At 39.4% G+C, this 13,365-nt stretch overlaps 1 long non-coding RNA gene across 1 annotated transcript in view; it reads left to right on the top strand.

Annotated features, from left to right (window-relative positions):
• LOC116718067 (uncharacterized) overlaps positions 1-13,365 on the top strand; it is a 52,603-nt gene that overhangs the window by 633 nt on the left and 38,605 nt on the right. The window contains exons 2-4 of the long non-coding RNA XR_004338866.1: positions 240-643; positions 11,030-11,084; positions 12,678-12,816. This is a non-coding gene — a long non-coding RNA (uncharacterized LOC116718067). The remainder of the gene's footprint in view (positions 1-239; positions 644-11,029; positions 11,085-12,677; positions 12,817-13,365) is intronic.

Here is a 13,365-nt window from a genome sequence, read left to right as displayed (position 1 = left end):
AAGCTTAGAACGGAATACAGCTTGGTTATTTTGTAGCAAATAATAATTAATGCAATTTATTGAAAACTTGAATGCTATCTATCTATCTATCTATCTATCTATCTATCTATCTATCTATCTATCTATCTATCTATCTATCTATCTATCTATCTATCTATCTATCTATCTATCTATCTATCTATCTATCTATCTATCTGTTATTTATTTATTTATTTATTTATTTATTTATTTATTTATAGTACGGACAGTCAGCCACACAGCACCGTTGGCACTGAACACTCTCCACCAGCAGCACCACACGCGCCACATGGCACCATCATTTCAGCACCACGAACAGCTCCGCTGGCGGACTGAAGAGTGATGCATTATTGAAAGCCTATATCAAACAGCTCTGGGGTGCTGTCTCTCTGCACAAGGGGCTGTGGATGAAGTCGGACTGTCTGCCTTCACAATAGCCTCTAATATGTTAATGGCCGTAGGGGATGCCCGAGGTACCGTCCCCAGCTGCCTCGCCTACCATATGTCAGGCCGTTACGACAGAGCCCTCTATTAATCAGTTGGGGATATTTCATCGATGGTCCTCGCCGATATCATAACCCTTAAAGCCCCATCAATACTGCGCCGCATCGTCACCTGATCTCAGGTATTCATAATACAGAGGCCCGAGAGAGAGAGAGAGAGAGAGAGAGAGAGAGAGAGAGAGAGAGAGAGAGAGAGAGAGAGAGAGAGAAAGGCCTTTGCATGTCTGGATCGTTCAAGTACATTAAACTCTTCCCACCGTGTTACTTCCCGTGATGCTTTGGTCGTGCTTCTTGGGCCACAGATAACTGGTTTCACATTATTATTATTATTATTATTATTATTATTATTATTATTATTATTATTATTATTATTCACCATATAGGCAAATTTCGCCCATATTAATCACCACTTCTGCTTCCGCCTTTGTATCCTTGCGTAGGCCGTGATGGATTAATCGTGGAGCCTTCCAAAGGATCCCATAACTTAATTCCTGCAGGCTACTAGTCAGGGGAGTAATTAATCTATACCGCGGATGTAAATAAAAGGAAATTGGATTCCTGACAGACGAAATGAGCGAGTCTCTGACACCACCTCGGCAAATAATGATTTCGCCACGTTATGGTTACGCGGGGCGCTTAGATTTACGAGCGTACGAATTTTTACTATGGCTCTGAGCGGAAGAAAGTGAGCCTACTCTAATCGCAGCTGTTAGGCACCCAGGTTAAGATGGATTAGATCATTATAATTACAAGATGACGCGCTGAAGGTAAAAGGAAGGGTGGAAAAAAAGGCTCACAATTGACGTTAGTTGGGTTTATTTGTTTAATCTGAACTCATTTTTGTTTTCGATGTTATTCCAGGCCAACTTATGAATTTTCTTCAAAAAATAAATAATAAAAAGAGAAGCCTCAGATGGCTCAGTTGATCTAACAATGCGCGCTAAGGTTGGCCTTTGGACGGAAATGTCAAACCTAGGATGCGGATGGGAAGATCCCCCCAGATCTGCACTCATTTCCCACTCATATTTGCTCAGTAATCCGCCGTGGCAGCCCTTCATCGCCGGGGACCCGGTTTGAGAGGCGGTGCTGTTGACACAAGGGTATATTTCAATCACAGAGGGTTCAGAGTCAGACGCACAACTTATTTGTCTAATAAATCCGTCATTTAGTAAGAAAAATATTTGATCTTGAGGGGCTGACCTCTTGTCATGTAGCGAATGACACATAAAAATGGATGTGGACGCATCAAGGAGATGCAGGTCGCCTTCATAACAACAACAACAACAACAAAAACTATAGATTTGTATTAGTATGGAGCACAGAAGTCCTATTGTGGGTGTAGTTGTTTAGATGAGGGGTCAAAAAGTTGTAGGAAAGCAAAATAATAGGCGACGTGATGGGAACAGCTCAAACTTGCAGAACTGGTGATTTTTTTTTTTTAAATTTGGAAATAAATTAACGACTAATATTGGCAGTTTATTGAAGCCAAATTTGATATTTTGATTCTTTGCTGTGTGAATTTCAATACGTACTTCAATTGGTATTGACCAATTGACACTTATTAATAATTAATAATAATAATAGTTATAATAATAATAATAATAATAATAATAATAATAATAATAATAATAATTGTACACTAGCTGAGGTAGTTGACAAATTATAATTTATGGGGACAAAAAACAGGGATAAACCCCTTCATCCTCTTGACCATTTTTATTTTGCTCTTCCCAAAAGATCTATTTATAACTACATTCATTTTGTCACAAAAACCAACCAACCAACCAAACAAACAACAAAAAAAACCTCTTGTCAAAATTGGAAAAGGTCCCAAAATCAATACTTATGTAGCAACCAACCACAAATTGAGTATTAATCAATGAGCCAGGATCAGTTGTGCTTTGTGTCACATCTTTTCACCATGCAGATAATTAGTAGGGTATCTAAAAACCCAACCCACAAGATACCTGTTGTAAATGTACACAACATTCTTTCATAAAGGCCAAATAGTCAAGTTTAGTCTATTTAGTCAAGTTTAGTCAAATAAAAACTAAAATAATAATAATTAAAAAAAAAAAAAATCTGGAAATATGCTCGGTTTAACCTTAGTACAGTTGTTTGAACTCACCGCTTGACAACTAAACTGATAAAGTGCGACACTAAAACATCAAAACACTTGTCAGTGTCTTCACGTGATCATGGCGGGACGTTTCAACTCGTTCTCAAATCACGTCCCGCCACCTAAATGTCACTTTATGCTAAACCTGCCTCACTTCCTAAATGTCACTTATTTCCCAGTCCTTGCCTTCAAAGAGCCGCCGCGGCCCCGGGCGGAGTGCTCTTTGAACCCTGCTCCCTCTCGTCATTACTCGCACGCGTATCAGCAGGTAGGCGCGCGAGAAAAGAGAGGGACGAGCGACCGGAAGCATAAGGGGGAGGGGGGGGGGGGGGTTAATAGCGAGAATATGCCATATAAGGAGACCCAACGTCAGCGTCATCGACGTAAACTCAAGAGAAGCGACAGGGGTTTAAAACTAATGTTTTGTTTAGTGTGAATTTACAGATTTGTTGTTTATTTGAAATACTTTACTTAAAAATAATAATAATAATAATAAAATGTAGGACAGGAACTTTAGTTCTCTGTGAGAGTCAGGCTCAGCAAGGTTAACCAAAAGTGAACACCTCTACATAATGTCATAATTTTTTAAAACGCACGTACATTCTATTTATTCTAACCTTGACTACATAAGCTAAGCCTAAATCTTGCAATAAGTATGCACAATACTTTAAAACAAAAATAATGTATGTAAAAGAGAAATACCTTATTCTTTTTTATATCGCAAATATTTTTTTTCTCTTCTCTTTTTGCAAAAATGTAAAATAAGTAATTCTTGCTTGGAGTGGTGATTTATGCAGTGAATGAATGAATGAATGAATGAATGACTTTGTTTTTTACCATCACGACGACTTCGTTTCTGACCTGTTTATGTCGCTGTCCTTCGTGTTAAAGTTTGCGTAGTCTTTTTGGGATAATCTCCAGTCTCAAGTATGTTTCCACGTAATAAACTCTGTTTAAGCTTCTACTATCAACTTTTCCATTTTCACCTTTACGTACACTATTAAATGCTAACATGAACAAATACAAGCCTATATTTACAGGTGTTTCGGTTTCGAATCCAGGCGCTTGATCCATAACTCTTATTTCTGCGTGGTGTCCCATTTTTCGAACCAGCTTTGCACATATTTAAGGTCTAGACTTTCGTGTGGTGGTGAAATGTAGGGGCATTTCATGTTGCTGACAGGGGCCAGGTCCCCATCGGAGAGATATTCAATATCTTCCTCTGTACACACGGACTTCGATAATGAGGAGGGTGTCGGCCACCATTTGCCCGCCGCCACGCCATCAAATATTCATCACTGTTGATTAAACAGCCGGCAGCTGCCGATCGGCCGGGTGTCAAGTTTGTATCCAGCTACCTCTGCATACATTCAACCAGAATACAATACACTGGGCCTCCGAAACTGAAATTGCACAAAAGTTCACCGAGTGTCTAGGCTACGAGCAGCCCGTGAACGCGTCCGTGGAGGGGTGAGAGGTTTGTGAGGTGAACCTCGCAAGCTCTCTCAAAATAAAGCGAGGCTTAAGCGGACATTTACGTTTACATCCCTTGACTATCAGCTAAAATGACAGAAAGAAAAATATATGTGTGTGAGTGGATGTGCGAGAGGTTACTGTGAGGCACCGTAAATATTTCATGAGTTGTTAGAGGTTGGGGTAGACAGGGAGGACTGCCCGGGAAGGCTGGTTCAACTCATTTGCTGAACTCGAAGCATACAGGGGAACAAATGTTGATGCGCTCTCTCCTTCTCTTTCTCTCCCTCTCTTCCTCTGTCTCTCTTCCTCTCTCTCTTCCTCTGTCTCTCTTTCTCTTTCTCCCTTTCTCTCTCAATGTTACGCACGCGCAAGCACGCACGCACGCATTGAAAGTCTGAAATCTGTGGTGGGGCAGCAGCGATCCTAAGACTTATTTTTTAGATCCTCTTGTTCTGATACTATTCTAAAGATGCAATATTCAATCACAAAGGGGCAGAAGTCTAATTATATTAAACTCTGAAACTATAACCTTTTTTTTTCATGCATCTTCACGGAAACATATAGTGGTTAAATTATCCGGCTTCATCCAGCTTCACAAAACCCACAAAACTGATATAGAACAGTTTTTATGAGCATTTTCATTCTCCATTCTCTAGAAGTCCTTAGTCGTTTCAGTTAGACTAAACACAGAAGCAGAAACCTCAGGACATTTTTGATTCTGGACGATTTAAATGTTACAGATTAGATCGTCCAACTCAACATCTTTATGAACTTTTTTCTCCATCACTAAAGAATCCCTGTCTGAAACTCACATCCAGAGTCAACTACAACTATTTTCTTTTTTATTTATTTATTTTTTGCTTGAGCCTAGTATGTAAATGTCATAAAATTTCAAGTACCACAAAACCAGAAGGATGAGAGCAATTGAAACTCCCAATTATCCAGAATGATCACTTTTCACATCGGTAAACAAAAATAAACCAAAGAAAGTAGCATATTCACAAGTAGAAAACTTTTTGACACTGAGCTTGATGAAGAGTTGAATTTTTTAACTTTGTATTTTAGAGTTTAAGAAAAAAACAACAACCTTAAAACCATGAAAGAATTAAACAAACAAATCTCATGTGCCATTTCCTTTGGTTTTCAAAACATATATAAAAAATACATAAATAAAACACCCACTAAAAAAAGGAATATTTTGATTAATGTCTGTCTGAAACAAGAAGGCTCAATCATTTTGAAGTATCTCACTGTTCATGGCTTTAAACAAATATCTGCTTGTTTTCTTGGTCAAATATACAATTTGCCCAACAGAAGTGTAGCCACTTATCGGTGACACTGAAAAATGAAAAACGAAAAAGCAAATACTTTAGCTACAAACATCGGTGGAGCTCCATGACAGTGGACACAGGTCTCCCCTCCACCATCTAAAACACTCTGCATTTAAAGCACATTTTACTCTACAATATCGAAATGTTTTGAGTCTCTTTGAGGGAATAAACAAACCAAGGCTGATGGATGATTACACAACATGTTTATGCCTCAACAAATAGCTTGACAAATTATGGAGAATATTTGACTGCAGATGCTGAATATTTTACTTCTCTTCCGTCCAGCATTGTGGGTAGCAGTAACCTGAAGTGTCTTTTTAGAGCCAAAGGCCATCTTGTTTTGAGAAAACTAACCTCAGATGAACTTATGAGGCTTGAGTTGCCTGGCAAAGTCCCTAGAATAACATTTTGAAAGCTCCATTATCGCTGAGCAGTTTTACATGGACATGTGGGAAGAAAAGTGAGACTTACATAGTCAAGGCATGACTTCCTTTTTTTGTGAAAGCTGTGTGGAGAAATGGGAGATCTGACACAAGTGGATCTCAGAGAAACAATCCCGGTTCAGAAAATACAACGCATGACCTAAATGCTTGTGGAATTTTAGCATATTGCTTTGTAAATTATTGGAAGTGTACGAGCACTACAGAATATTTTAAACCACTCCCTGTGGTGCCGGTTTGTTAAGTCTCCATGCTACTGCTCTCATCTCTTCACTTCCTCCTCCTCAGTGGATAAATCACCACATTAATCTTCACTTTCCTGATTTAAATTTGAAGTGCAGGCTTGGCTAGAACTACTTTTATCTTGTGTGGGCATCATGTTCTGCTCTCGTACCTGGGTAGGAACTCCAGATGGATCATCATTCTTTTGCATCTTTTGTCTGCATTTGTGGACATTTTACATGTTCAGTAAATAATATTTGAGATGCTGCAAGTCAGACATCGTTTATCAGAAAAAGGAAGCATCTCAGAGTGAAAACATGGTGAAGGGCACATCATGCCGGCCATTGATTGCCTTTCTTTGATCCTGTTAGCATCTGGTTACACAGACTGGAAAACGACCCCCTAAATCTCATTGCTGGAATGGATGAATAGCAAAACGAGCTTTTTGATGGACACCTTAAGAAAGTGGCACCTTAGAGATAGTTCATCTCTAAGCATAGAACTTAGAGATGAACTATTGGTTGCATTTCTGCAGTTAAAACATTGAATCAGACATGCAACTATTGAATCTGTTAACAGAACAAAAACAGGTACAAAAACTCCTTCAACAACCTTCTCTACATCCAACAGATGTTGCAGCTGCCTTGCGTCACTATCACACAATGCATTGTGTTATAACTACGATCACACCCAAGAGACTCCACTGAGTGCCTCCAGGATCTCATGTTAGGTTTCAGCCATTCCTGACATCTTTCATCAATACCACATGTTCTGACAATGATTATGATGTCCTCAGTGGCCTGGCTTCACACCTTGCAGGTCACACGGTTGCGAAATCAGCTCTGCTGCTTATTACTCAGGGGACCTCATCGGCTCCTCAGAAGACTGACAGCTTTGACAGGTGGAGCTGGAGTCGGCTTTGACAAACTACTGATTAGGCTGTCACTCCGAATAGAGGAAAGCCAAGAACTATGTAAAACTCATTCACTTACTCACTCGCTCACTCGCTGCGAGCCAGACAGGTAGCTGAATGAATGCATCAACTCATCGAGCTGCATAGGTTGACACGGCTAATTATGCTTGAGTAATAAGCAGCAGTCACATTGATGTATCTCAGCAAGAGTTTCAAAGCACAGGCTCGGTTGCCTTAATGGAATCAATTTGTCCTTCAAACCCCTTGGAAACTGGTAAATAAAAACTGACTTGTGTTTGGATGTTGTGAGAGTGATGCCTGAACACTGTGTGCTAGTGTCGCCTACAGCAAAAAATTAGCGCCAAATTGTGTCACATGGCAGACTACATCCATACGCACATGATTATCAGCAGAGTGAAATAGTTCGCATCAAGAAGGGGAGGGGTGGTAGTGCAAGAAATACTTTTTTTAAAAATCCAACTTAAAGTCAGATTTTTCTGTAAACATCTATGTGTTATTCCCGATTATTAGATTCTGGAAAGAATCAAGAAAAATCATGTGCTGAGCTTCTAACAACAGTGGGAATCAGATACTGACATGTACTACATACAAATATGCTTTTTTTTTCTAGTGTCATGAAATGAGATTTAGTTCAGTTATGATTGCCAACATTTCCATTTGCTCCATGCCAAAAATAATGGCAGAGACTTTTTTTTGTGTTACATTCTGCCAATTTAAAAGTGTACTTATTCTAACGTAATATTGTGTTTTGAACAGTTTTAGGAAAGCGCATAAGAGTTGCTGTTGCTGATTAATTACAAAGGTTGATTAATTCTCTAATGACTTTGATTGACTGCTACTCAATTTCACCTATTTGGGCTGCATACTACCTTCTCATTTGTGTATTCTAAGAATGATGCTGTCTGAAACAGTCAGGATCCAAATTCCTGCCACTTATTGACCATCGTCACACAACAGGGAGGAGGTGCAACAGTCTGGGGAGAAGGGAAGGTGAGGAGATAAATGTACCACTGAATAATTCAGAACAAAAACACAGAGATAAATCAATCATGTGGCCAAATCTGGTATTAATAGCCAATTCTACTAATATTAGGAGGGATGTGTTTGACTGAGGGTTTATGGGATGCGTTGAAGGCGTTTTGTGGATTAACTGACTCTGAACTCACTATGCTCTGATTTTATGAGTTTTAAAATAACCATCTGCTTAGAACTGCAATGTTCTCCATGTTAGACACTTTAGAGTTGCTAAGTAATTAGGACTACATTGGATTTTATAATTGCCAATCATGTACCTTTATTGGTCAATTACCTACCCTAATCAAGTGACTCAGCCAAATGTAACAGTCTTATTATTACTCAATTAAAACAAATGCTCTCTGAGGTAGGGGCTTTGAGGCAGAGAGGAACTGGGGGTGTGTGAGGTGTTCTCACTATATCACCAGGTAATTAATATTTTCATTAACTCTCTCTCTCTGTTGAGCACTGACCTGCCTCTGATCATTTCATTTCCCCTCCATGGGTTCGATACCGTAGTGGCTCCATAATTAGTTTGATTTACATCTGCCTCCTGTAATGAAGGAGCGAGGTCGCTCCCTCTTCTTCCCTACGCCGAGTGCCACTGCTCTACTCGCACTCCTGCTACATCCAATAAATTCGCCGGGTTGGACATGGAAGGAATAGGCTTTGGTGTATAGAGACAGCTCATGAACAAGAAACAGAGACTTGGTTTATGAAAAATTCACAGCCAGATCTTTGAGGGATTGTGGAAGGGCTTGTGTAGGGAAACGTTGCTTATTAATGATTGAAGTAGACATGGATGGTTCTTTTTCTGGCTGAAAACTGAAGAGTCCTACATGGTGCTGCGTAGAAACCATTGGGATTAGGAGCAGTGTTGTCACAGATGGAACTACTCACTATCTAAGATCTTTTGGTTGATCTGATTTGCGTCAAACATTTATGATCAGTGTGTCAAAATATATTTGTTATCGAATTACTTAAAAAAAAGAGACTGTACGGATAATTCTAGGTAACGCTCCACTTTTGGTAAGATATTGATCTCGGGTAAGTGAGAGCAGATGCAATGGATTTTATTTAAACCAGCACATGCGATGCAGTCCACTGTATGAGCTCCATGACTTAAGCAGCTTTACACTCAGCAGGATAACACAGGAGAGAAGATGAATGATTTCAGCATTAATAATGCTCCATTGATTATTGTTCTGCTGTTTAAAGGTGAATGGCAAAGCTTTCTGAGCAGCAGGGGATGGAGAAGTCTGTGCGTCTCTGAGAAGGCCTGATTTACATTTCGGAAAGTGCACCTGATTCTCAGGGGGTTTGGCTGTCGTTTCCACTCGATACTGATGGTGAACTTTCTTTGTTGTGGAAGACTCACCAGTCCTTTTACACACAAGCTGCAATGCAGTTGCTGTAAATTCATATATGCTGCTGAAAACCCATGTCCAAATCCATAGCTGTTCATTCTCCAACTATAAATACATAATAAACAAATTCAATATTCTGATTTCAATAGTTCAAGAAGGCTTTAGGTTTGTTGTTGAATACTCTGCCCCGCAATAATGCCTTATTTTTTACTTGACACGTCACTCATAGTCACGATTGGACTGCATGAGTGCATTTCAGAGGGCAGGAACTTTTTCCAAAGACAGAGACAATATCTTGGTCAACAACTGCTCTCCAGCGAGCTGCACGTTAAGTTCATCTCAGTGTCACAATATCCAAAAAGAAAAACAATTATCAGCATAATTCACAAGCAGCACTGCATAGAAATAAAAATAAAAAGTGAGGTTTGATCCTGCAGTGTCAGTTCCAAGAGGTCAACCTCACTGTAAATATGTAAAGCAGCTTCAATTATAAAAGTAAAAACAAAGGTTCTAATCTTATTCGCTTGAAGGTCCAAAATAATTGTTGCTTAAGCCCAGTATTGGATATAAGTAAACTCAAACTCATTCATAAATGAGTGCAATAAATCCTTCATGCTGTGGCATACATCCAACTCCTTCACTTTATGTTGCTTTGATGCTCTTTGGGATCAATATGCATCGGCACACCTGCGATAAATGGTGCTAACAGGAAACACTGCATGTTCTTGCTGCGGGTCTCATATTGAGCCAGAGGCAAGCGGGTGGAAACATAAAGATAATCTTCAGTGCCACATAAAAAAAGGAAGCCAAATTAGCAAGCTAGCCAGACAGTCCATCGCACCATCTCTCAGGCACATTTAGCCAGCAATGAATGCAGCCCTGCCTAGCATTTCCCCTTACTCAATTATTGATGGTAATTATCCCAGTGTGCTTAGTCTGCACCATAACAATATATTTTTAAACAAGAAACAAGTCACTGCACATTCTCTCAAGTGATCATTCCTGTGTTCTCTTTATTCTCCTCTTGATAAAAATATTGGTAGAGGGTTGAGATTTCATGATGTGGAAACAAAGCATTGGCCCATCATCTGTTAAGGGTAACTGTGATAAAGGTGCTCACTAAAAAGTAATATACATTTATTTATGAAATTATTTATAAGTACTTAGGTGAAAAAGACAAAGAATAATGTGTTTGCTACATGAAATCAGTAGTGAATACTTAATTTGTAATGAAATATTGCAAAATGACTGAATCAATCAAGCATTTTGAATAATATCATCTGAAAAACAATGTTATATTTTTTGTGGCAGCTTTCCGAAATGATTTCATGATAAAAAAAAATCACATAAAACATCATACATAGCAGCTTCAGTGTGAGTTTAAAACCATTCCTATGCTGAATATTTTCACCATTCTAACAAGTCAAACTATCACAGGCTAAAAAAATGTCCCCCGACAAAAAGCATGCAAACCTTCACTTTGCTAAACATACAAGCACAACAATATAACAAAATCTAAACAGGTCTCTGTCTCTCTCTGCCTCTTTTTTTTTTCCCTGGCTAAGATCTCGGCCTTACTGTCCTCTATTTCCCCTTCCATTTCAGTGGAAGGCCCAAGCTTGCCGTCTTCCAGCGCCGCAGGGCATGGAGCTAGCCAGCGGTGAGTTTCCATCAATTAGTGCACCCCCGCGGCCTCATGGCAGAGCCCACCTTTGACTGTGGTGAGATATTGATTAGTTCAGCTGCACTGTCAGGTCTGGAGTGTGCAGGGCCTGGTGATCCAAGGCCTTCGCCAGAGACAAGATCATGTCAGGTTTCTGACACATGTAGGCTCTCACATACACACCCATGTGCACACGCATGGAGGTTAGCGTGTGTACACATGCGGCTGCACACAGACGTGCGCGTCAACACATGAACACATACAAATGCAATGAAACATGCTCTCTCAGATGACTGCAAGGTGTGAGAGAGGGAAGATAAGAGGAGAAGTCCACAAGAGTTGCTTGTCAGGAGTGATGGGTGAGAACTGACAAGTGCTTGTTAGTTTTTTGTTTTTTTTTTCCTCCCTCTGCCCGGCGGAGTTGGTGTGAAAACAACAAGCTGCAGAGCCTCCACACTCACTCAATTACGGTACAATGTGATAATATATATCCACTGGACAACATAAATGGCTGCTGAACACAAAGTTCAAAACAAGCAACAAAAAAAAACAACCATTTTATTCAGGTAAGACGTGGTAGATAGGAAGCAAAAACATCTCCTGTCAATGCATGACAGCTATTAGCAAAGTACGGACATTAGTCTGTAATGTTCAGAAACACATTGCATCTGCATAAATGAATAGCACTTTAGCTTTTCTAGTGAATATGGCAGTAGAGTAAAAATGAAACGCTGCTTGCCCAACCAAGTGATGAAGATGTTTAAAGCTGAAAGTATGGAAAAAAAATAATCTGGATCAGTGCTTCCCCATGTGCATTTCAAATATTGGCAAGACCTGTATATTCATAGGATGGTATTCATTGGGCTTTTGCAGTGATGCAATCAACTGCAACTCCATAGGTATTCGCTCATAAAGAAAAATATTACCATCCACTCTTTGATGAGCACACCTCAGAAAATATTTCTTAAAACCATTTCAAGGCCAAGCAGAGCTACAGTTTTTTGTTGTGAACCTCAAAGAGAAATTTGACTGACCACAGGAGCCTCAGTCGACAACTATAAGAGTCTGATTTCTGTTTTTGCGCCACGGTGACGCCAAAGACAACCACAACAGTCTCGAAGTGAGCAGGAGAACACAAACATCGAAGGCCAATAAAACTGAAAAAGTCCAGCAACGTTATTTTTGGGAAATAGCATTGATTTTATGTTTCAGCCCATTATTACCTAATCGGAAAACAATTACACATGCAATTTGTTCTTTAAAAGAAATTAACTCAAGATGGGTTAAATAATAGCCAAGAAAATATCCCTTAAATTATGAGAGCAGTGATAAACACATGAGTTTTCTGAAGCTTTTTGTTTCAGTGTCAGGGATTAAAATAAAAAATAAAATAAAAATGTTGATAATATTTATATTAGTTTTTACACAGTGATCTGCCCAATCTTGGTGCTGTAGATATTATTTTGAGAAACAAATTTTTAATGATTTCTAAGTTGATTTGTTAAAATATTAATCTTTAAATGGAAAATCAAATTATGGTATTTTTGAAGAAACTGGGTTTCTATAATTAACTTTTCTTTCTGTTCACAGAGACTCAACAAAAATGAGTGAACATCGGGAACCGGAAGTGAATCCTTGAGATTGGACTTCATAACGGCTCGGAGCAAAAAGCCATTGTTGCTCTGAAAAACAAGATGGATGTTTGGACTGTTGTGGGCAGCTGTACCTTGTGAGAAATTTTGAATTTTCATCCTTTTTTCCTCTTTCATATTGTTTCCAACGTATTTGGAAAAAAAAAAATCCTGTTTTGTTATCTGTTTATATATATATAAAAAAAAGATGAAATAGTGTTTTTTTCTTATTTCGATAAAAGCAAACTTATTAGGATGCAGGATACATGTGGGCTGTTTGCTACACAAGGGCAGAAACAACACAAAATAGTGCATCTGAAAGCAACGGAGAAAGGGAAAAACACACACAAAACACTGTCAAACGCCTGAGGTATGCTCCACTTGAACGCTAGCTGCAATTAGTCCACAACCAAATGATGTGCTGCATCTGCACTTAATGCATTTCTGTATCTAATCAGTGCGAAGGCTACGGGGGACGTGCAGCCTTCATCTCCTGCCTCCCCGCTGTGTGCCCTGTACCTCACCACTCTGTGCGGAGCGCAGGGATGTGTGCACCACTTCCTGTCTCCTCCCTACTTTATCCAAGCAGAACAAAGTTACTGTTAGAGAACTGATCCCCCCCCTGCAGTTTCTTGCTCTCTGTTGGT

Source organism: Xiphophorus hellerii, chromosome 4 (genome assembly GCF_003331165.1).
Source record: "Xiphophorus hellerii strain 12219 chromosome 4, Xiphophorus_hellerii-4.1, whole genome shotgun sequence".
Classification (NCBI taxonomy): Eukaryota; Metazoa; Chordata; class Actinopteri; order Cyprinodontiformes; family Poeciliidae; genus Xiphophorus; species Xiphophorus hellerii.
This window is presented reverse-complemented; position numbering and strand designations above follow the sequence as displayed.